This window comes from Canis lupus, chromosome 1 (genome assembly GCF_048164855.1).
Source record: "Canis lupus baileyi chromosome 1, mCanLup2.hap1, whole genome shotgun sequence".
NCBI classification, from domain to species: Eukaryota; Metazoa; Chordata; class Mammalia; order Carnivora; family Canidae; genus Canis; species Canis lupus.
In genome coordinates, this window is record NC_132838.1 from 68,605,994 (window position 1) to 68,631,438 (window position 25,445).

General features: G+C 41.7%; 1 protein-coding gene and 1 pseudogene across 3 annotated transcripts in view; one reads left to right on the plus strand and one right to left on the minus strand.

Moving 5' to 3' along the window:
- Window positions 1–25,445, plus strand: part of LAMA2 (laminin subunit alpha 2) — a 583,647-nt gene that overhangs the window by 195,982 nt on the left and 362,220 nt on the right. The gene's annotated exons all lie outside the window — the stretch shown is intronic.
- On the minus strand, window positions 13,151–23,719 carry LOC140637310 (THO complex subunit 6 pseudogene; annotated as a pseudogene).

The window sequence follows — 25,445 nt, forward strand, 5'->3', positions numbered from 1 at the left end:
GAGAGAGAAACTTCAGCAGTCCCCACGCCCAGCGCGGAGCATGGTCTCACGACCTTGAGGTCATGACCTGAGCCGGAGTCAAGAGTCCAACACTGAACCGACTTAGCCACCCATGTGTCCTGAGAAAATTCAGTTTTAAACTACACGTGGGAAGAGACCCAAACACCTGCCTTGCAGAAACCGGTCGTAGCAACAGCTGTCAGGGGAGCAGAATTCCTTCCCTGTGCAATAATTATGGCTAAGTGCTGGTTAAAATAAAATAAAATAAAATAAAATAAAATAAAATAAAATAAAATAAAATAAAATAAATAAAATAAAATAAGAATATTTATCAGCATAAGGAATGAAAGCATTAAGTTTTTTTTTTTTTTCATTTGTTTTTGTCTTTGGTTTGTAAGATGTATCCTGCTTTGTGATTCTTTTCCAACAAAGCTCACGTCACGTCGGGGTCGCCCTTCTGCGAAAGGGACCCGTCAGCCGAGGTGCAGTGTGTTCGCAGTGCTTCGATCAGTCTTTCTCCAGAGACGTAGCTTTGGGCGGTGATATTTGCCTCTTGGCTGCCATCCCCGGTCTACCTGGTGGGCACGGGGTCTGTCCCACGCGTCTCCCTGGGAATAGAGGCTACAGAGAGGGGCTGGGCTGTAGGGAGGAAGGCCAGAAGCGACGTGGCCCGGTTGCCAGCCTCCGTTACACCCAAGACCTGGTGCCCTGATGTCGTTGCCCTGGTCGGTACGGATCTGGTGCTGGCCAGCGAGCTTAAACTGCCTGCAGGGATGCTGTTAAAACTAGGCGAGCACCAAGTGAGCGCAGCGCTCCGAGGCCATAGCAGGTGCGTCTGGCCTTAGACGTGTGGTGGACGGTGCTCCCTGGAAGCCAGGTCCTCGGGCAACATAACGGGGTGCACCCATCGGCTCACCCGCGGAGCCACTCAGCTGACATTTGCCCGAGCTCAGGGGGTCCTGCGGGCACCCAGGGGGTGGGGGGGAAGCAGTCACCCTCAGCCCAGCCCTGGGCAGGGCCCTATATGAGGACAGAGGGGAGAGGTGGTTCAGGGCATCTTATCCCTAATGCCGGAGAAATAGCACTGCTGGTGGCTAACTCTCATTTCTGAAAATAGCACAGATAATTTTTCAGCCCAATGAAATTTTTATTAAACGAGGAAACAAAGGTAGACTGTGGAGAGGAGCTGGTGTCTGTGCCTCTGATGAGACTAAAATTTCTTTTACAATAATAAAGGAAGCAAGATCTCCAGGTAGTTAAGTCTCCAAAACTGGAAGCCGATCAAATAATGACAAATAGGATATTCATATCTGTCTACCTATCTATCATCTATCATCTATCTATATATCCAGATTGAAAATATAGAAAATAATTAGGTCAAGAGCAATCAGTAAAATCTAAGCCAAACCAAACAATACTTTGATACTCTGTTCTGGAACAAGGATTTGGGGTTATTTTGAAAAATCACGTCACTACGACTGCGTCCAGAACTTCCAGCTGCAGAAAGAGAAGTAAACAAGTCATCCCGGTTGGAAGACTGCAAGGTTAAATAACCAGCAAAGACGGAAAACGCAGTTACATTCTTCTTGCTGCCCAGTGACATGATTATAGCTCATAGAATTCCCTAAAGGGAAACAACAGAGGGATGTTTCTAGAGAACGGAATGCAAATACCCTTTGCCTGTGTGTTTTAAGATCAGATACCAAGAATGAAGATTGGGTAAGGGAGGTTTTCAGTATTTACTTTTAAAAAGCATTTCGAGGGGCCCCTGGGTGGCTCAGCCGGTGAGCATCTGCCCTCGGCTCAGGCCGTGACCCCAGGGTCCCGGGATTGAGTCTCATGTTGGGCTCCCCTGCTTCTCCCTCTGCCTGAGTCTCTGCCTCTCTCTCCAGGTCTCTCATGAATAAATAAATAATATTTTAAAAATTATAAAATAAAAAGCATTTCGAGGGGCCTCTGGGTGGCTCAGTTGGTTAAGCGGCTGCCTTTGGCTAGGGTCATGACCTCAGGGTCCTGGGATCGAGCCCCGCATTGGGGTCCCTGTTGGGGGAAGTCTGCTTCTCCCTCTGGCCCTCCCCCTGCTCATGCTCTCTCTCTCTCTCTCTCAAATAAATACAATCTTTTAGCAAAATAAAAAGCATCCTATATGCAGTCATTTAGCATAGTCTTTCCCACTGCCTTTCCGCAGATCGCCGTGCATGTTTACTTGGCGTTGCTGTAGTAAAGCTAACCATCAAGTCCCTTGAGGGAGGGGACCGTGACTGCCTTCCTGCATTTCCCTGCTGCTCAGTCCCCACGTGAACAGATGTGTAAAGCCTTCCGTGCCCACGGCCGAATCCGATCATTCTTGCCTGCGAGGGGAAAGCGGGGCCTTGACTCCGCTCGTCGGGCCCACCCGATGAGCCAATCCGCTAGCTTTCAGGTTGGTGACGGGAAGCTCCCACCTTGGGTCTGGTAGGCATTTTCACGCGTCATTCAGGTTTGTGCGGGCGCTACACCGGAGTCCCAGGAAAATCAAAGACAGAAAGGCCATCAGTTAGTTTGGATTCAGATTTAAATATCCACGTAAGAACATCAGTGGGCAAACTCCGTACACACAACAGTCATCCTTATTTTGCCCCCCTCGTCTCTGGGGGTTACCTAAGAGATGTGGGTTTTTTTTTTTTTTTTTTTTTTTTAGTTCAAAACTAACACATCAGCAAAATGCTACAGAGGCCACAGACTGTTATCTTGAAGATCGTGCATTAATTACTCACATCAGGAACCAATTTTGCAGCCCTCTTCCCTCATTTAAGGGAGTACTTTCTAAACAGCAGAGAGATATCCAGTGTCCTGGAACAACGCACCGAACCAAATTGGTGTCTCCACGTTGATTTCTCTTTTGAAATTAATTTCCAGTTTGATTTTCTTTTGCCTCCGGTGTCCTAGCCGATCATTTGGTAGCAGCTGGATACTTTTATGTTAACATCTGGAATTGAGTTTTTTTTTTTTTTTTAATTTGTCTGATGCATATAGAATACTTCTGTAAGACATGCATTTTCCCCAGCTGCTGTTTATTCATTTCAAAGAGACATGGTTAAGTGAGTGTAACAGCCTCTGAAATTCCTAAGGAAACACAGAGCATGTTTAATACAAAGTCCTGCCAGTCTATTTTGTCTCGTACCAGCTTTTCCCATGGCAGGCGCGGTGGAGATCTGTACGGAAGGCAGGCCTTTGAATGGTACCAGGTGGTGGTGTCGAGCACGTGGACCTTGGGAACCAGGCCTGCTTCGGGACCATTGGGCTGTCAGACTGTGGCTGTGTAACCATGGAACCGATCTTTGAAATTCAGTTTCTTGATCTCAAAATGGAGAAATATAAACACATGCCTTCCAACGGAGGTCGTATTAAATGAGACGATTTGTATAAAATATCTGGCTCAAGGTGGGGCCTCAGCAAATGACAACTATTATTAGCATTTGCCGTTGTGTGTTACATACACAATGCAACCTAGAACCTTCTTTTCCTGACTTTCTCGGGCTTTTATGTGGGTGACTGGCAGTTGGGCGATTTGTACAAGGTTTTCCAGAGCTGCAACAGAACTTTGTCTTTTGAAAAACTTGCTCTTTGAGTGGAAGGAGATGAAGGGCTCGAGCTGGCCAAGGACTGTAGAGGAAGCCAGAGAAGGCTTCCTTTCTGAGCTTCTGTAGCAAAAACTGTGAAGTGTGTGTGCGAAGAAACTTGACTGTTGAAGCAATCCTCCGGAATTCACGAACTAAAATAAGATCTGTGACTTTCAGCTCTTGTGGTGGCAGGGATAAAAGGGTTCATTACCATCGGTGAAATGTTGTTTCAAATGTTGTGAAACTCCTCTCAAAGGGAGCTAAATGTCTTGTTTTTATCCCCCACCCTCAATTATTCACCTTCAAAGATAAAATTTGTAATATTTAGTTAGAGGAATGCGTGGAAGATTCTGAAACAGCTCTGAACAGTTCTATAATCTCTTGAGTGTTGCTGGGATATATGTAGAACCAATGAAATTAATGTAAAGGGTTTTTCATTTACTTGGTTTTATAACTCTTGATATCTTTGTTTAAGAATTAGCTTCATTTTACTTTCAAGGATTAAAAGGCATTTTTCAAGGGAATGTGAGTTAACAGTTTCAGAGAAATGATTCTAATAGCATGGATTTCACATATTGGATCTGAAAATTCAATAATTTTCTTAAGTATATACTTTTGTATGTTCTTATGTTACCTTAAAGAAATTGAGGGTTTGCAGATTGTCTCATTTTTTGTTCTTTCCCCAATACTTAGCAGGGTTGGTACTCAGTAATAGTAGATAATACTAGATGAGTGAAAGAATGAAGAGTTGTTAAGATAAAGGAATTTATTACCATTATTTATTAAAGAGATATCCCCTTTTACCACCACCTAGTTCCAAGAAAAATATCAAGGTGGCATACATAACAAAACACACTCAACTGACACAAATTAAAATTTAACCAAACAACAAAAAATTAAAGAGAAAGGCATATTTACTGCTCATCTGGACTAAGTTATTGCAATTGAAATCTTAATTTAATTTGGAATTTTTAGACAATTAGGGCAAAAAAAGGAAAATGTAGTTTCCTGTCTAACAAAAGAGAGCATCCAAATTTGCAGGACAAATATTTTCTTGGCAGTGAATTCTCAGAGAAAATTTTAACGCAGTCCATATGTAAAGGCTTCAGATAGCAAAAAGTACAAGATTTTGAAGCATACCAAGTACAGGGGACGGTATCACCCATTTATTTCTACCACGTAAGAAAGCAAAGGATATAAACAAAATTTCACTCAGAGATGGTATATGAGTCCCTGAGGAACTAAGATAATATGATTTGATTCCATAATTTTGTGATAGTATAGCTCAGTCCAGGAAGAAGCCGAGAGGATGGATGGGTAGCTTGTCCCTCTCAAATGTCAAGTGCACAGGCAAATCCACAGGATTTAATTACTTACAGGGACTTAGGCATCAATATTCCTTGTTTCTGGGTAGTCTTCTGGGTGATTAACGTGGAGAATGTATTTCCAACCAAATGAAGAGCTAGCTCGCCGCCAAGCAGAAGTGCTTTGTTGGGTGGCCTCTGGTTAGAACCAATATATTTTCCCCAAAGTGGATTTTAAATAATAATAGCTAACATTTATTGATCACTCACCACCTGTCAGATACGTTTCTAAGTACTTTGATTCTCTTAACCCATCAAACATTCACAATAAATACATGTAGGAGACATTATTCGTGTTCCAGTTTTATGAATGAGGAAACTGATGAGCAATATTACTTTGCCCAACACTATCTACAGTAATAAATGGCAGAGCCAAAATTTTAACCCAGGCCGATACACCCAAGTGCTTAGCCACGGTCATGAATTTACCCTCAACTTGCCTATGTAGATGTATCAGCACGTGGACTCCGCAGATTGGATACCTTAGACTGAACAACAATAACACAAATAGTAACTGAAATCTGCTTGCCTGAAACCAATGTGATTTCCTGCCAAGTATCTGATTATAGAGCAATTGTATTGTGACCAGTAGGCTAAAGTGAGGACGGTAATAAATACTCTGAAGTAGCTGAATGAATGGATTAACCTTTTGCATAGTATCAGGCTGAAAAATAGTATTTATCTTATGGAAGTGGCTGTGGTCTACAGGAAAGTGCCTTGGATTTGAGGTAAAATCAGGCCTTAATTCCCAACACTACCATCTTCTCTGCAACCTCCTCGGTTCTACTTTCAATGTGCCTTCTTTGCAGCTCAGTTTTGAACCTGTAGCTTGGTTTAAATTCCTTGCTTGCTCTCTCCCCCACCGGCAGCTTTGTTACGATACCAACTAAAATACTGCAAGTGCATACCCTTGTAGATTTAAAGCAATCTACAGATGCCCAGTGTTCACACATACTTGCCGTGGGTGAAAGACATGCATCCAATTAATGTACAAGCTGTACCAAGTTATTTTAGTTCAATTAAAAAGACAAGTAGCTTATCTATAGGCCAATTTCATGGCATTTCAAGTTGGCATTTTATCTGTTATAAATCTGTTCTTAACTACTTTCATTCAGTCTTTGAGGACACTTTAATAGGCTGGAATATATTCAAGAGTATACAGGGCCAGAATCTCTCTAAGAATCAAAAGCTAAGGAGAAACCTTTGAAAGCCATGGGAACTGCCTTATTGTTTTTAACCACTTCCCTCAAGAATGGAAGTGAAGCCAGGACCAGTAGTAATGCTGATGGATCATTGCTCCTTATGGATGATGCATAAGAGCAAATGACCCAGTGTGAAGTTCCTTAAGGGAACGAAATTCTTATAGAACACTTAAGGTTTTATTTTAATATTTTAAAATGCCACTTAAGAAATAAATGGTATAGAATTATGTAAAATAACTACACGAGGAGACTTGCGCCGTGATGTATAGGCCAAGATGGAAGACAGAGCCCCTTTTCTTCTTCCGTTCTTTCCACTGCTAACAACTATTTTTAATGCATGTAGGAAAATGTGTATTATGTAATCTTATTTTTTGCACCGATAGAATTTATCCTACATAGTGTTTATGATTTGCTTTTTGACTTATGATGTCATGGCCTTTTCTTCTCATTTCAGTATTGGTAGATTTACATTATTTTTATTTTAATTGTGATGTGACACGTCATTGAAATGTAGGCATCTTATAATTTGTTTAATCACATCCTGACCGATGGCCTCTTAAGCTATTTCTAGCTTTTCATGGTTATAGGCAATTCTATCACGGACATCTTGTATAAATATGTTTATGTTCTCCTGTGAATATTTCTGTAACTAAGTCTGGTAAGATGAATCAGTAGGTCAAAGGACATATACACATTTGAAACATAATTCCCAGTGTCTATATGCTAATGTCATAAAGAACTTCTATTTATGACCAGAAACTGTCACATTCATAAGAAAAACAAATATGTTGAGAACATTTTTAAAGTTGTCAGAGCAGATTTCAGGATGTTCCAGCCACAGTCCCTCAGATATGTATTTTGGCACATTCAAGGAAAAAGAAAATCAAAAGAAATTATATAAATATCCACAATTCCATTCTATCTCTCTATCCTCAAGAGTCTCCTTATAAGAGACATCATTGATACAGTAAGGTTAGGTGAAAAATTGAGTTTTTAAATGTTTGGGGAATTCTGAACACCGTGAAGATCTATAATGTAATCATTTGTAAAGTTCTAAAAGTTTATTACTCAAAAAAAAAAAAAAAAGGAAAAGTCAAATTCAAATGAAATAAAATAGATAAGCTTTTCTCCATGGAACGTTGCCAGACATAAAAATTGACACAATTGGACTAACACATTTTTGAACTTGCAAGATTTTAGGAATATCAAACTGAGTAAAAATGTGTAATTATTTTGTAAATAAAAAGTGTATGGGATTCTAGATTAAAAAGTATAGAAAGTGAAATAGCTTTACAATATTTACTAAGAGATAATAATTAGTGTATCCTAAAGCACCTGAACTTTAGATATGATTTTTACGGGCTTAGAAGTCAGATCCTTCTTTACAGATGACTCCACTTTTGTCTTCAGAGCTATTTTGTTTAAAGGCTGAATTATCCCCATCACGTTATCTTTCTAAAGCTTGTCAGTGTGTCTCTTCCAACTGGGTTGGGAAATCTTTAAGGAAACTATTATCCTCCTGAGTCTACCCCGTCTTTTGCTCTTGCATTTGCCACAACTTAGAACAAAGGCAAAATAGGAACATGTGGAAGTGCGCACTCTAGCATACAAAGGTGCCTGATGTCTTCTCATGCCACTCGCTTATTGCCTTCAATAAAAAATAGCTTCTAAATTGCAAGGATTTTTTTAAGCCACATGAATCAGTATGCTCCTTCAGCTGGACTTTTCAGGGAGACTTGAATGCTGAAATGATTAACAAGATCTGGAGCAAAATTGCACCAAGTGTGTGGTGTGGCAATAGTGGGTGGGAATACATATTAGTGTAGAGGCCCCCGCTGAGTGCTAGACAAAGACCTCCTTCCCCATTGTGTCTCACCCATGATGGTGGGCCTGGGATGTATTTTCAGAAATAATTACTTACAGAGCACTTTATAAAAACACATGAATCATCCTCTTCACCGTGTTTGTTCCCGTTTGGGGAAGTTTGTCTACTAGGCTGTTAAATTGAGAGATTTACCAATTTAGTAAGAAAAATATTTACTACTACTTTGAAGACCTCCGAATCTTTTGCAAATACACTTTCAATTTTTATTACCATCCCCCTTAACACTTGTTTATTATGCATTTTTACTTAATTTGCATAGTTTAATTTAGCATGAGTCACTCCTGTGGGTTAACAACTTTCTATTCTAGTTATATCTAGTCATTGTGTTTTCAACAGTATGCTTCCCGTTCCAAAGACTTCCCCGAACCTTGCACCGGAGAACTAGCAGAGCCCCTTGATCCTGGAGTTAAAACCGGAAAGCTCTGGAAGGAGGTGTGAACAAATAACCCCAAATCTGGAAATTGTATGCTTTAGAAAATATAAAACCATCCTGTTAGTGAATCTCTAGATTAGATTAGAAACTCTAATACCATCATAAATGGGTTTTAAGAAAATTATATTGGAGCCTCGCAAAGTTTGGAAAAGGCTGCAGATCAAAGAAATTATAAGGTGGTAGCAAATTGTAAATAATATATTTTGAAATTATAATTAAAATTAACCAGAGTCAATTTTCTGAGGCATTGAGCTATTAAAGATTTATGAGTTGCCTAAAATCTCGAATCTTTCCTGAGGTAATTGCTTCAGTGGACATAAAGGAAAGGTATCTTATTTGCTGCTTCAATGCTTAAACCAGCACGAGAAAACCAAATTTGTGATTATTGCTCATTATGAGGATGTTTATTGCAAAATACGGTTAGCCCTTAAAATTATATGAAAAAAGATCACTAAATGTTGTTTTAGTCTTTCCTTAAAACTTATAATTAGCAAAACTTACAAGTTCTCTAAACCAATTAAGCTCTACCTGAATATGTAGGTAAATGCCCTACAGAAACTTTAGGCTTAACTCTATGTAAATCTTGCATCATACCAACTGATACTTTATACATTACTAATAGAATATTGAAGGAAATCAATTTTTTAATCCCATTTGTGCAATCAACATTCAAAATATGATTTTTGAAAAGAATCTTGTATCAGAATTTATTCCATTTGTCAAATGTTCTTGCCTGAAATGACACCGATGTAGACTTCTGAGTTTCTGGATTTCATCCTGGAGAGCTTCAGTGTATAAATAAGCTCATTATCACAAACACAGCCTTATTAACTCTTGTGGTCCAAAGTGTCAATTCAGGAAAATAGAACCCAGAATGCCTTTGTATTATTATTTGCTTCACGCCTTTGGAAATCCGGGGGAGGCTCTATAGTACTAGAGAGAACATTGGGAAATAGGATCTATACAATGTTTACCACCAGATTTTTTTCCAAATGGCACTTATGTGAACATTTGTAACTTGCATTTTTACGGGGATTGAATGATCCCCGGGTTTGCTGGTTGTGCAGGGCCGTCATCTGTGGCAAAGTACATCCGCCCGGGTCAGCATAGCTCCAGCACACGCACTTACCATAGCACTTGAATCCTGGGCTCTATCACTTTCTACTCGTTGCTCCTGGGCAAGCTCACTAAGCTCTCTGAGTCTGTTTCCTATCTGCAAACATGAAGAATAGCAATACGTTCGTGGTGCAATTAAATGAGATAAACGTCAATGGTAAAATCAGCACATTAGTGCCTATTTAAAAACTACTACAGCTGAGAGCCATCTGGGTCAGGCGGTGTTTCTTGAACTAGTTATATTGTGGTCAGTAGTCAAGATCCAGAAGCTTAGGCCTCAAGGGCCAGGTGACAAATCTGATTGTCAGATGACCAACGTCAGTCAGGAAGTGGTTATGAATTTTGAGAGGCGCTGATCGTCTTTGTTCTAGACCATCTGTCCAAGGCTAGTTAGGGAACAGCCTTGGGAAGTAAAGTCAGTGTCTCCCTGTGAATCAAAGCACAGGGTTGCTTATCGCCTTGGGAGATGTCGATGGTGTCTCCCTCCAGAGCAGGGGGCAAGCATGCCATTGCCCCAAGAAAAAGATATGGTTTTTGTACTGTGCAGAACACCAGAAATCCAACGCTGGGGGTTCCTCACCTTTACCATGACCCACTGCAGTGCACACATCCACGGGTTCTCGTTTTGCCTCTCGGCAGGAAGTGGGGTTCAGAGACTGGCACCCAACGGGCTCATGTTGCCCCCTGTGCTGTGAGTAATACAGTCACTTGGCCCTCTCGTAGAGTCTCATATGTTTTACCAGAATCCATGAAGTGACATCAGGCTAACTTGTTATCTTGCAAATTAGGTAACATCAGACCCTTCATAGTCTTTTTTTTTTTTAAGGCCATTATTAAGATAGATTTCACATGCCACAAAATTCAGAAATCTCAAGTATACGGTTCAGCAGCATTTAGTATCTTCACGGAGTTGTGCAACCTTCATCATGATCTAATTTTAGAACTTTTTCAACACCCCCAAAAGGAGCCCCGTATGCATCAACAGTCATTTCCCATCCCCGTCCTTCCCTCCCTCTCTTAACTCTTGTTAAGCCGATGTTAGAGCAGGTGGGGGGGGGGGGCAGTGCGTGGAAGCAGGAACACAGTCAAGAGGCCTCTGTAGCACTTAGTGAAGGTGAGAGGTGTCTGAAGAGAAGATATATTTTAGAAGTAGAGCCGAGAGGATTTCCTGACCAATGGCATCTGCCAGAAGGATTTGCTGATGGATTTTCCGTGAGGTGCGAGTGAATGAGTAACGGGTGAGTTGGCCATTTCTGGCCTCAGTAGCTGGAAGGATGCAGTTGCCATTAAGTGAATCGGGGATGACCGTGGATGTAGCAAGTTCTGAGGACCAAGAGCTGCACTTAAATTATGTGAAGCTGAAAATGTCCAATGTTATGGTGAAATGGAATAGGCAATATGTAGCATTCCAGAGTTCAGATGAGAAAGACTGCTTGAAGATAGGAATTTGGGAATTTAGAGCTGGGAGACTGCATGAGATCACCCAGGAAGTACAAAGAGACTAAGAGGAGGAACAGTCCTAGAACTGAGCCCAGAGGCACGTCACCCGGTGAGGTCAGAGGGGGAGGTGAGACCCGTAACATCAAAGAGCAAGACACAGTTTTGGACAGAGATTTCTTACCAGAACATTGCAAGTGTTACATATTCTCTTTGTTGCCGGATGTGAAAATCATCCTTTGGGAGATGTGCGCTCAGACTTGGTGTGATTTATATAATAGGCAACTATTTGTTAATTCCACCGGCTTCCTGAGAGGGAGGAAAAAAACGAATGATTTCAGGAGAAGGGGCTTGAGACCCATAGGTTTTCCAGGCAGGTGCAGAGAAGGCCAACCCTGGCATGCGTCACGCCAACACAAACAGACGAGTGTACGAGATCCGTATTCCGTAGTGTCACAGCAGATCTTAAATATCATATACTCAAGCATATATCATTCCGGACGTATGATCTGAAGGACAAACTCTGGATTTAGGGACTTTCTCTGAAGACCGTTTACAATATTGATTATAGAGTTAGGTTTTGATTCTGGCTTTTGGTTGTATTTATAAAACATTGAAAGACATTTATTTTCAAGTACAGGTTCGTGCATGGTATTGTAAAGGCCTTGCCAGTTGAATTTTACACGTTGAGAAGAAAATGAAGTGCTCATCACTCCATCTGTATTCGCTTCCTTTGCTGTACTGTGCAGAACACCAGAAATCCTTCACTTTTATGTAAAACCAAGGTGGTATCTTATGAGATGCCAAACATCTGCGTGAAACTGAAAAAAAAAAAAAAAAAAAAAAAACGGTCAGTCATCAATGTTTATTACTATCTGGATATTTGATGTCATGGAAATGATAAATCATAATTAGCATTTCAATTTGTCAAGCAGATGTTCATTGAAATACAGACGCAACCTATCCCACCGGCTGGAAGGACATTTTAGATGACCCATAATTGTTCTTCTGCTTCTCAAAGTTAAAGAGAAACACAGTCTGTTATCATAATCCTTTCAATGGTGTGTAAAGGGGTGTGTCACCTTATGAATTTGCGATTTTGCATCGACAGGATAATGTGCTGAAATTGATTTCACCTGTTGTGTTTCAAGGCTCCTAATGACCGGAAGCAGCGCCAGGCAGGATTATCCATCAGACTCAGGATTCAAGCGTCTTGCTTATTTTCACCAGGTTCGTTTGTTTGCGTTTTGACTCTAAATCTGTTTTTACGAGTGACATTGACGTAGTAAAATCCTGTCCACTGTGCACAAGGACTTGTCTTCAGCGGCCTGCAGGGATCTGATTTTCCGACGAGTGGAGAGATTTCTCAAGTCAAGAATCTCTGGCTCCCAGCTCCTTTCTCAGCTCTTTAGTGTTCCCAGTACTCCCCTGGGTGGTCCCCAGGCTGTTCTGCGGCCCACGGGAGCTCTGGGGCTCTGGCTGGTGGAGCGGCCAGGCTCCGCTAGCTGCACCCTATGCTAGTCCCGGCTCACATTTTCTATTTCTATTCTCACTTTTGATTTTTTTTTTTTTGACCTCTTTTCCTTTCCTGCAATGATCTTTGGTTTTGAAGCGGTCTTCCTCTTGCCGCTTCAAGGACATGCTCGGGAATAATGAAAAGCACAAGGAGTATTACAATGGTTAGAGAGAAGGCAATATTGTTGCTAAGTAGCACACCTCAAAATTATTACTCTGAAAAAGGACAACACTCATTTAGAGGTATAAATTCTGGGATGCTTATTTTTAAATTGCTCACTAGCTTGTTGATCCCATCTGCATTTGCATTTTTTACCTGAAAAAGGGACAAGATTGTTAGTGGTATATGTGTGCTTCTCCACAGATTGTATATCTCGTTATGATGTTTATGTCCTAAGAGAATGTTTTCCTTTCTCCTTGGCGGTACCATCATGTTGTTTGTTAAATATACCGCTAGAAGGACATAGGAATATAGAAATGTGAGAGAAGAGAGCTAGGTATACACAACGTGGTGAGTTAAAATGGAGAATATGTTAAATTTACTTATTTTTTTTAAAAAAAAGAACATATTTTAGAAGGAGCCCAGTGGAGGGCTCTTTTTTTTTTTTAATTCACTTATTTTATTAAAAAAAAAAAAAGCAATCTAAATCCCTGGGATGGATGGAAGGGGTATTTCCAGAGGTCAGAAGGACAAGGGGAAGGCGCGGTAGCCGAGATTCGTGAAGACATCCATGCGGCAGCTGTTACCTGTGTCTGTCAGGACCTTGCACTCGGGTGCTGCTGGCTGCTGGTTGAGACTGAGGCTGAGCAGCCCTAGGGAGGAGCCAGGCACCTGCGCCTTGAGCTCCCCACTCAGCTGCCACTGGTTGACACAGAGGCCCTGGCCAGCTGACAGAATCAGGTCCTGGTAGAAGGTGACGTGTTTCTGTGGCGCCCGTATGGGGAAAATAGTTGTGGGTGTGGAGGATCGGAGGTGCCAGAGGGTGAGTGCTGGGCCTCCTCCACAGACCATCCAGTCTGAGTCAGTGGCCAAACAGCCGATCCAACGCCCATTGTGTGGCCTCGAGCACTCCTCATGCTTACATACCTCAATGGTCTGGACTTCCTTGGCTGTGCGGAGGTCCCAAAGTCGCACGGCTCCATCCTCTCCACCTGACAGCACCTCAGGACTCCGCTCCCGCAGTGCCAGGCAGTGGACATAGTCTGTGTGGCCCCGGAGGGCCCGTGTGAAGGTCCCGGTCTCAAGGTCCATCGTATGCAACTGACAGTCTCCCCCTGCCAGGATGAGAGAATTCTCCTTGGGGACGAGAAGCAAAGCATTGATCTCAGGCACTTCTAGGCTGGTCCTGTATGGGGGCTGACGCTGCCACAGCTCCTTACAACCCTTCTTGAGGATCTCTGCCCAAAGCCAGGCCTTCACTTCCCCATCCCCAGCACTGAGCAGATGTCGATCCGTGGAGACCATGCTGTAGACCGGCCCATCATGGGCTTGGAATGTCACCACTGGCTTCTTCTAAAGGAATTTTGAAGAAACAGCGATAGAGATGTAGCAGTAAGGGGAAGGATTATTTCAGTTAAAGCACATTGCTGGAGGATAGGGAGGTCATGAGATCTATTACATTATATATAATCATGATAAAGAAGAAAGGGTGAGAAATAGGAAAGAAGGTGAATTATCAGAAATGAAGCTAAAGAAGGGATAGAATATTGACCAGATTTTCAGAGAAACCTACAAAAAAACCCGTTCCATACTAACACGAGTCACAGGTCCAAGATTTTTTGGAACTAGCTTTCGAAGGATATACTCTGCTACACGGCCGTTGTGGTCTCCGGCCCTGCTCTGTGGAGGGAGGTGATTGGAGCTAGGAAAATCAGTACATCGTCTGTCCACGAGGTAATCAGCCCCTCGGGGGTGCATAGAAGTAAGACTTCAGAGCTTCCTACTTGTGTTTCTCGGAAGACTGCCCTGCCTAGACCTCGAGTAAGGCATGACATCTCCTATGAATGAGTCTGTGGCTTTATTTCACAGATTATCAGACTTAGAGATACTGACCATGGCCTGAGGGCGGTGAGAGAAGGTCACTCTAGAAGTGGAGAGGTTGGAACCCGGCATTCTTCCCCATGAATATTCGCTGGAATTACACTATACGCTTTTTGTCGTCGTTTTTTTCCTAGGGACCACGAAGGCAACACAGACGGGCATGACATATGCTCGTTGTCCACATTGCGGAGGTGTCGTCATTACTGACTGTCTCCAAAAGAGATTGTTAGCTCGCTTCTTATTGTGGAAATAAACACAGTGAGAGGGAAGAAGAAATGAAACCGTCTTCCTGCCATTTCTCATTGGAGCCAGTTTAGAATGAAAACAAACCCAAACACCCTTAAGCCCAGCAGCAACATTTATAACAATTTTCCTAATTTAACTCCTTTTCTTTTTGCTAAGGAGGAACAGTTGTATTTTTGTCATTAATAGCAGAGGGAACGGTGCCTAAACAGCCTATTATAAATTCTTCTGGGAAAGCATATTACAAATAATTGAAAACAAACCTGATTCTGTGAACTTGGCAGCAAATGTATAACAGAAAGCAATTCAGCCCTGGCCCCTGGATGATTGATGAAATGTTTTATTCCCTTTACCTTTCATTCACACTGTGTTTGTCAAGAGGAAAGAGAAAAGGGAATGTTGTGAAGCAAAAGCCACTTTAGACAAATAACTTACAATAATGATCAATGACCTCCGTATCACTGTTTATTCATTTTTCTCAAGCTTTAGTGTTTCTAATATTCACGAGTTGGCGTGAATTCCTGCAGAAGAGGAGGCCCTGAGGTTCAGCGTGTCCCCACCCCCCGCCAGCTAACCCACATCACGAGCTGTATCTGAGCTGCTTGGAGGGCACGGCCCTGCAGCTTCCTGTGGTCAGTTATTACTGTGAGTCCAGCAAAGGAACAGGAACACTGTGTACTCAGTAAATCTACAGAAAGCTTCATCCTCTGGTGCGTGGGAGGAGAGGTCCCTTGGTGCACTCTGTTTCTTTGAAGGGACTGGAGATCTGTTGGTGCCGTGCAGATGTCAGGGGTGTGCAGAGCCAGCATCCTACAAACCCAGTAAATAAATGATTATGATCCAACTCTGTACAGAAGAGGGGAGGAACCTGAACTGAGGATGCTGTGGCCGTGGGTCGTGCCTGTGTTGCTGTGGCTCAGCAAAGCCTGTAACGTTGGCACCCAGCCTCCTCGTTGCGGCCCTTTTTAAAAACCTTGGTAGTTTTTTGAATGTTCTGTGCACATCACAGTGCGAGCTGCACACCTGGAGAGTCCAACAAAACCTCCAGCGTGAGGTCAGGTTTGCAGAGAGTCCCTTCCCACGTCCTTTCCTCCTTCATCTTTGTCTTCTCACCAACTCCTGCCCAGAGATCAGCAGTTCTGCAGCCTCCCCGTCCTGCAGGCCTCATGCTGGCGCTCGGTCACCCGCTCTGTCGTCTGGTCTAGCAACCACTGGTCAGCAGGTGGCAATACCGGCCGACCCCCGAGTCAGCAGGTGGCAATACCGGCCGACCCCGGAGCCCAGCCCCTCGCGGAGCTGTGGTGGGGAGGGGATGAGCCAGGAAGCCCTCCCATCTTTCTTTGTCTTCGTCCCTCTGTGAAGGCAAGATGCAGGCCCATATCCTCTTCTCAATGCATGGTCTCCCGTGGATACTCTGCCTTCTTAGCGTTGCCAGAATCACCTTTCTATTACGGGAGGGACTTGCTGCTTGTGTTGTCCGAGGCAGCCCAGGGGTGGGGGCGGGGTAACAGGTAGCTTCTGTACAGGGCCCAGCACAGCCTGCTAAGCAGAGACAAACGTAACCATTTATATTATCTGTTTGACTTTCTCAAGAGTAACAACTACTAGCACTTAATGGTTTTTCCTGTGTGCTAGGCATTCTCTGCTCAGGTTGGATGAATTATCTCTTTTAATTCAGGAAACAGCACGAGAAGCTTGTAATTGCCTTTTACATAGGAGGCGGAGACACAGAGATTAAGGTGCCTTAATTCAGACAAGTGGTCAGTGGCAGAAGCGGAATTTGAACCCATGCCATCTGCCCCCAACATATAAGGTCTTAAACTGTCATTAACTACCTGAAAACACACACAAACACACCCAGTTATACAAAGCATCAGGCACAGGCTTAGCCAATCTAGGGAATCGTACATGTGCAAACATCCTCATTGTTACACACAGACTCATTGTTACACGATTTATAATCCTACTGAAATAAAAATCATCCGGTTATGGAAAGATAAAATTTTGTTTTGCAAAAAAGAAAAAAAATCTTAATTTTTTTGTTCATTGTGTAGTCTTAAGATTGGAGAGGAGGAACCTGTAGTTTCCTCTTACAAAGCTCGGCCAGAGACCATAATTAAATAATAGGACACACGATTTCACTTGAAAGCATAGAAACTTGACCAACTGTGGATGTACAGTTTCACTGTAAAGATGAAATGAAGCAGGATGACAGTTTAAGGGGTTGGGGGACGGAGAGAGGGAGGGGGGAGAGAAGTCAAGAGAGAAGTAAAGATGGAAGAAGACAACACAAAATTAGTAACATGGAAGCAAAAGGAAGATGAGAGAGGAAGGTGGCAGAGTGGGAACCTGCGGAGAGGGAGCCTGTCCCTGTGTGGGTGGGCGCATGCCCAGGGGAAGGGGGGGCACATGGGCAGGCACAGGTGTTGGGGATGGTAGAGATACAGGGAGCCTGGGGGACAAGCCCACTGCGAGCGCCGCGTGTCTGTGCTCAAATTCTTCTCTAAGTCGCCGTGTGACTCCATAACCTAACGTCTCTCACATCTTGTTGTTTGCGGTAGAACCTTTCTGAACAATACACTAGTTGAGATCATCCACAGCCACACCAAAATGCTGCTTTTTTAGAAATGAGAGGGGAAAAAATCCAACTAATGTATTTATACAGCTTTTCCTTGATATCCTTGCGACACACCGCACACAACACACACACTCATACAATTGCTCTCTGAGGAACTCTTGAGTCGGAGAGTAAGAATGGAAGAGAGACTGGATTTCTTTTTCAAGCACACATCTAGGTTTTGTTCCAATCTAATGACACAGGATCTGGCGCAGTAGTTAGACCTCCTGCTCCAAGATTTTATTTTAATTTTAAACAAGTGTTCCCACACAAGGACTGAGAACAAAACAGGAAAATGTTGCTTAAGTTTTCCTTTGTGCTCTTATTAGATCTTTCAAGGGTACCGACTGTTCTGTCCTACAGTGTGGGTCACCGTGCTCTCGGTTGCTTTTCTTCTGTCTGGGGCTTTCTCTAACAGCTGTCCACAGTGAGGAGAAGCCTGTTCGTTTCACAGATAATTGTTGTGGGTACGAACATACTATTTTCCCCTTCTTCCTATAATGTGAGGTTTTTAGTCCTTTCTACTTAGTAGATTTTACTCTAAACTGTAAATTAATTCTTTTGCATGCCGGTGAATGTTTTTTTTTTTTTTTAATCAAACGCTTCAGTACAAACTTGTCATAACCGGTTTAATTTATTATGATGTTTGTAAGACCTCGGGGATTGTTCGTTCTTTCCTGGATAACGGACGCTTTAGACTTCCGAGTCTTGGCCATGTTCTGGTTCCAGTTTGGAGCTTCGCCTCTGTTCACCAGGAGGATCTCTATTTACGTGGATCAATGCCAGGAGGTGTTAATCAGGTCTAAGACTATCCTTGCCTCAGTGATCCTTTGTCCTTTAATATACTCAGGAGACGGGGCACCAACCCACCTGGCGGTGGGTCCTGAGTGGTGCCCTGGCGCTCAATAAGCAGTCTACCTCAGGAAGTCCAGCCGGGATAACCCTACTAGGATAAATCTGACTCGAATTTATGAAGAAAAGCCAAGAGCTGGGGAAGTCAAACAATATAGAAAATTCCAGGGGACGGAGAGCAGGACACTATAGAGAAAATGGGATTTAAAGAGTGGAGTCAGTCACAGATAGGACTGGAATGGAAGTAAAGCAAATAAGAGAATGGAGGGAGGAGGGTTCAGGGGAAAGTCCTCTCCCCAGTGGTGAGCTTCTTGTTGCTAGAAGTGTGCAGATAGTGCCTAGATGACTGGCTTTTATTTATTCAACGAAATGCTTATCCAGCCTCTACTTGGTGAGGTAGTGTTGTGTTTGAGCCGAGGAGTTCAGCCAACAGAGGCAGACTAGAACTGGAGCAGATCCCAGCTATATGAACGTAGCCCTACTTGGTAAAATGTCAGTCTCTCATTTCTTAAAGAGATAATAGCAACAGCCTGAAAAAGGGTTGTGGTAAGCTTTCAAGGACTCACTGCTCTATGAGTTAGTGTACGCAGATCATGTAAGAGTGTCTGGTATCCGGTAAGGACACATTAATAACTATTGTTTTTATGTGCAAGGTACTATGTGTGTGTTGCAAAGAAATTTCTGAAATAGCTACGAAGTTGGGATACATGACGAATGAAGCTATTCTCTTAGTCTCTCTCTGGGTGAGGCACACCCCAAACAAAATTTGGAGCAAAGTGAAAAGCGAGAGAACTTTCCTTCCGGTGACTTTTGCTCATGGCCTGTTCTGAAGTGACCCCTCTTAGATTCTTCCCCGCTGTGACTTTCCGATGATGTCTGTGCCCCTATATAGTCTGAGTTTGACAGCACCAAGATTTAGTGATGGCATGTGCATTTGATAAAATTTAAATGAGAAGCTCCCAAAAGAGATCGAGAAAACCTAATTTTGACAGCTCTCCTTTTATCCTTGAAATATTAAATACTTTAACCAGAAAAAGACAAGCACAAGTAATACAAAAAATTTAACTTGGGGTAGTTTTAAAAATTATTGTCTGAAAATAATTATAAATTTTGAAATAGATGTATGATGAGCAGCTACATGTCAAGGTTCTTTTAGAGCAAACATCATAAAAAGCTCTTTTAGAGCAAACATTTATGTTGTGTTTAGTAATAGTTTTACCTTTTTGAAAATTTTAGGGACTGGTTGTTACTGTTCCTTTTATACATCATGACCAGTGGAATGATACCAAGATCTTCCCTTCAGTTATGATGGATTATAGCTCACCCATCTGGGCATGTTTCAGATGAAACTAACCTAAGCTTCTTTTGAACAAGTGGGTTAGAAATAAATGTTTTGCTGGATTGCTTTGAGCTGTACAAAGCAAAAAGACCACCAGAAACTTTTGGGAAAAAAAGGCCATATGAGTTTGGAGACTTTGAGGAAATCAAAACTCCTAAAGCAGCTGAGATTTTGCTTCTATTTTTGATTTTTCTAAAAAAAACTTCACCCTTCTATGTGTTGAGTGGTTTCATAGGAGTTAGATAGTGCTGCCACAGGAAATGCGCTGTTGGTAGAAAGAATAAGTAACTCTGATACAAAGTGAGAGAGAGAGGGAAGAGAGAGAGATCTTCTTTGGCCAGTAGAGAAGCTATGCAAATCTTTGGAGTACAATAGTTTAACTAGTTTCACTAGGAGAGAAGAAAAATAAAAACATGAAAAATACTCTTTGAAGAGAGCTGATTTTATTATTACTCTGCAATTTATTAATGACTATGGTTTTAACAGTGAAGAATTTATTTAAATAGTTCATGGAAATTAAAACTTGCATCCAGAAATGACAGGTGTAAGAAATGTAATTCGAAGAACAAGAAGGTGAAGGTGGAGAAGGAGAAGAAAGAAGAAGGAAGAAGAAAAAAAAACAAACAGGAGAAAAGCAATCTAAGTTTCAGGGGCTTTTGGAACCCAGTAGGTGTCAAAAGCAAAATATTGTCTTTTCCGGAAAGTGAAAGACCTGTTATGACTAAGTCAAGGATAGAGTAGTCAATGATAGTAGTCATATGGGTTAAACGGTTCATTAAGCTGACATTTTCCTGTGTTGAAATAGGTTAGTTATGGAAGTTAAAGTCACACACAGTCCTTGACATTTTATATATTAGAATACTATTTTTCAAATGGCTCAGTGGTCATCAACCATGGAAGAGTTGTTGTTTTGCTTAGGTTTGTAAAACTTGTAAACTTCTAATCGTAGTGGGTACTTATTAAGGACCTTCCAAGCTAAGGCAGTACATTGTACTATGCATGGAAAAAGTCTTTGTAGTTCTGCTAAGTAAGAATATTGAAGTACTGGGACACCTGAGAGGCTCAGTGGTTGGGCATCTGCCTTGGGCTCAGGGCATGACCCTGGGGTCCTGGGATCAAGTCCTGCAGGGAGCCTGCTTCTCCCTCTGCCTCTCTCTGTCTCTCATGAATAAAGAAATAAAATCTTAAAAAAATATTGAGGTACCTGAAGGGATGTACACAAACTATATTCTATTATTTGTCTCCTTAGCAAGGGCTTTGACTAGTATCTTAAATAACTTTTTGTTGATTTATCCAAATATTAGGGCTACAGAGATACTCATATATCTTTTTAGGTACCTGAACTATTGCTACTCTTGTGAGATTTATTCAATTATGGTAAGCAAAATTCACACTGTAGTTCTGGATGGGTATCCAGTAAATGGATTTAAAAATATATGTAAAATGGATACAAAATCAAATTTTATTCTTTATTTTTTTTTGTTTTATTTCAAAATCAAATTTTAAATGACATACACAATACACAATTTGTGAATGTTTGAGGAAAGAGTTAACTCATTGGATGTTCTTTCACAGACTCTAATATTCGGGCTCTGATACTGATTTATTCATTCGATAAGTAATTATCGAGAATCTGCTGTATACTACTACGTTCAGCACCGAGACTATATTGGAAATAAGAAAAAGTTATCATTCTCATTTTTTAAAAATATTTTATTTATTTATTCATGAGAGACCCAGAGAGAGAGAGACAGAGACACAGGCAGAGGGAGAAGCAGGCTCCCTGTAGGGAGCCCGATGTGGGACTCGATCCTGGGACCCCGGGATCACCCCCTTAGCCGAAGGCAAATGCTCAACCACTGAGCCCCCCAGGCATCCCAAGTTGCCATCCTCATTTAGCTTACAGTCTAGTAACAGACACAAACAAGAAAAAAAGGATAATAGGGGAGAGTCATGGGAGCTCGGAGAAATCACAGCAGGAGCTCCTAGGCAGGACATGGAGGTGTTCATGGAAGGAAAGAATTGGCATCTCAACTGAGACCTGTAAGGTGTATAAAGTTACATCTATGCAAACAGGGAGCAACGGGGAGACAGAAAAGAAGTTTGAAAAAGGAGCCCAGAGATGAGAAAGACCCCAGCACAAAAGGGGAAGTGAAAATGACTCTGATTTGGAATATAGTAAATAGCTAGTATTTTTGAATAAATGACAAGTGAATGAATGAGAAATATTGAAGCGCAAAGGGATGGACCAGAGATAAAGCTTTGTAAGCATGTGTTAGAAGCCGTCAAAGGACTTCATTTTCTGGATGCACAAATGAGCGGTGTTTAAGTTAATAAAAATAATCATAAAAGTGCCAGCTCTCAGTTGGAGCAAATAACAAAATAAGGGGTAAAGGAAATTGGAAAGAGGACTTCAATAAACTGTGTCTGATACAACTAGAAAAAATGGACTGGAAAAACATTGATTTCATAATGTCCCATTTCCTCATCAAGGCCCTAAAGATTCTTGATAGGAAAATCTCTAGTCTGAAATGTTTAAATATTTAATTAACTTGTATTATAAATGATATATTATACCACATTATTACCCAGTGTATTTTTATTACCAGGGCTTAATTATCATATTTTCGTATTTTTAAGACTTTAAAAATAATGTGTTGACTTGAAAAGTCTTTAAAAACTTGCAGTGAAACTTTTTTGACAAGGTAAGGAAGGTTATGTGTAAGCGATGAATCATGAAATTCTACACCTGAAACCAGTTTTACCATATGTTGACTAACTAGAATCTAAATAAAAACCTGAAATTAAAAAATAGATATAAGGAAGGTTATTTTTAATAACTACTTGGTTTCATATAATAAAACTAAGCAATCCATAAAGATGATTATGCATCTTAGGAAGAGATGTTCTTCTAGGGGCACCTGGGTGGCTGTCAGTTAAAGGTCTGCCTTCAGCTCAGGTCATGGTCCTGGGGTCCTGGGATCGAGTCCCACTTTAGGTTCCTTGCTCAGTGGAGAGTCTGCTTCTCCCTGTCTCTCTCTCTTTCCCCCTCCTTCTTCTCATGCTCTCTCTTTTTTTCTTTCAAATAAATAAAATCTCAAAAAAATTTTTTAACTTTAAAATTTTTTTAAATTAAAAAATTTAAAAAAACATTTAAAAACTTTTTTCTTCTAGAAACAAGGTGCTGTGTAATTTTTAATTCTTATTGTTATTGCCCCTTGATGCTGTTTAAGGAATTTACTCTATAATTTTAATATGGTTTATTGTTTCTCATCTACTGCTTTATGAATTATAGTACATCATATTTATAGGCTGGGCACTGATATAGCCAGACATGATTTTCACAAAGAAGGAAGTAACCGGTGGGTAAGATCCATCTTGCTCTAAGAGAATTAAGTCAAGTAGATCATAGTTTAAATACATTGTCTCATGACTTGGAAATCACACGGATGTGGTCTTCCCGGCTGAGAATGACCTATCGAAATTAAACTTTGGTGTAATAGAGAATAAAGTTAATTAATGTTAAACTAATATTTAAAAAAATGTAGTAGACTTAGGTATAAGGAAATCATGGATCAAAGCTGTTAATTGCCTAATTTTCTCTAAATCAACTTAACTCAAAATGCTTGGGTAGAACATGATCCAAAGGATTACTGGCTTTAATTTCAATTTGTGGAAATAGCATACTCAGATTTACTTACCTAACACGAGGAAAAATCTGATTGATTATTTTATGAAATTAATTTTTAGGTAGAAAACTAGTTGAATTTGCTAAATATTTAGGATTGACATAAGTCTCATTTATTCAGAAATTTTTACATAGCACTTAATTTTTGCTACATCCCGTCCTTTATGCTGGGGATTATATCCGTTAACAAAACAGTTAAAAAAATTCCTGAATTTTGGGGACTTAGGATCCAAAGAGTAGAGAGAAATCTCATTATCCCAAGTAGGCCAGTGTGCTCATGGTATGTTAGGAGCAGAGAAGCGTGGAGAACCCCGAGGCAGGTCCAAGGAATAGTAAACGCCAGAATAAAGCTTGCGCTGTGGTTAGATGGTCACCCCAGGACTCCCCAGCAGGACCTCCTGAGAGCAAGGCTGGAAAGAGATGAGAAAGTGAGAATCTGCTGAGAGAACATCCCAGGCAAGGGACCCCCAAGTGCAGAGTCCCTGAGGTCAAATCCCGTCTGGCCGGAGAAGGTGACGGGGAAAGAATAGGAAAAGAGCTGTCGGACGAATGCTCCCCGTGACCGTGTCGCAGGGCGAAAGTGGCATGGAGGTAAGTGAGGATTTTGTAGTTTGTGGTAAAAACGTTGGCTTTTATTGGTCGTGAGATAGAAAGGCATTGGGAGGTTCTGAGGAAAAGAATGATGTGAACGGGCTTAGATTTTCAAAGGCAGTTGTAGAGAGTGCCCCGCAACCGATGCTTGGAGCATCTGCAGGGCAGGTGCGGACGCACCCAAGTCAAGGGGAGAAAATACAACATTTGCTCCCAGTCAGGAAACGATGGCCTTTGCGCGGCCTTAAGGAGGGCTTTTGAAGGAGGGTGGGAACTGATGGAAGGAGGCTCCGCACAACCTGGCCAAACAGCTGCTGCTGTTACATCCCAGCAGCAGCTTGGGACCGGCCTCCTCACAAGACGTCTTGGCAGAGAGGCCTGACGAAAATACCAAAGCAGTGAGGAGGAGCGTCCTCTTGCCGAATCCTTTCTGTCGCCATCATGGGGTTTGTTAACCTAAAGGAGGGCGTGTGCGCCATTTTGTTTAATGTTCCTGCGTGTGTGAGGAGCTTACGGATGCCGTGTACAGTCCAGATGTGGTTCCCGGAGCATTTACACCAAATAAACCTTCGTAATTTTCAGAAACCTTCATCCTGGATGCGTGGTGATGCCCTCCTTTCTTTCAAATAGCACTTTTGGAAGCAATGAAGGGAGAGCCTGGTGAGACCCACATCTAAGCATGAACTCGAGGGCACTGGTGATTCCTTGGACACCAGAATCTCTAAGGGGAACTAATTTTAACCGCTTCGTGCATCTATTTGTTCATTCTTTACGTTTAATTGATACCTTCTTAAGCCACAGAGACAACTTAATCTTGAACGTATTTCTGGCTCACCTGTGAGGAATCAGAACTGTGGAATAGACAAGACCTGTTTAAGTCTTCTAGATTCTCCTACATTAAAGGGAAGGTGTTTCAGGCAATTGAGATTCCGTGTTGTAGATTTGACATCCTCAAATGTGTTAAGTCAATTCATTCTCTACGAAATATCCAAGGTAGACTCAATTAACTGGGACATTTTGTATTTTTATCCTGAACCATTTCGAGTTTATTCTTTGTAGCATCAGAATTAGTTCCTCATCTCAGAGTTTGCTATATTTATTTTTCTAGTGATTCAGTAGTTTATTGGCAGTCAGTTTGTAAAATCTCTCTCAGGGATTATCTAAATGCAGGATGTTAGGAATGGAAACACATATCATTGCCTCCCCTGTCAAGAAACATAATTAACACACATGATTTACCATCTTGCAAGAGTGGATGAGAATTCCTGTGGGTGACCTCAAGTGACAGTTTCTCGGCGTATATATGCACTGACGTGTCCTGGGACGGTCCTCAGCCCAGAACGCATTCTTCTCTCCTTGCATCCTTGTCTCTTTAGCCTCCTGTGAGTGTTCACGTGTGTGTCTGACTGTGTGTCTGTCTGCCTGTCTGCTCCATGTGTGTGTTTTCCATCTAAAACCTACCAGTTTCAAGTTTTTAACAATTTTGGCTTAATTTATCACATAGGGAATACTGCCTCTAT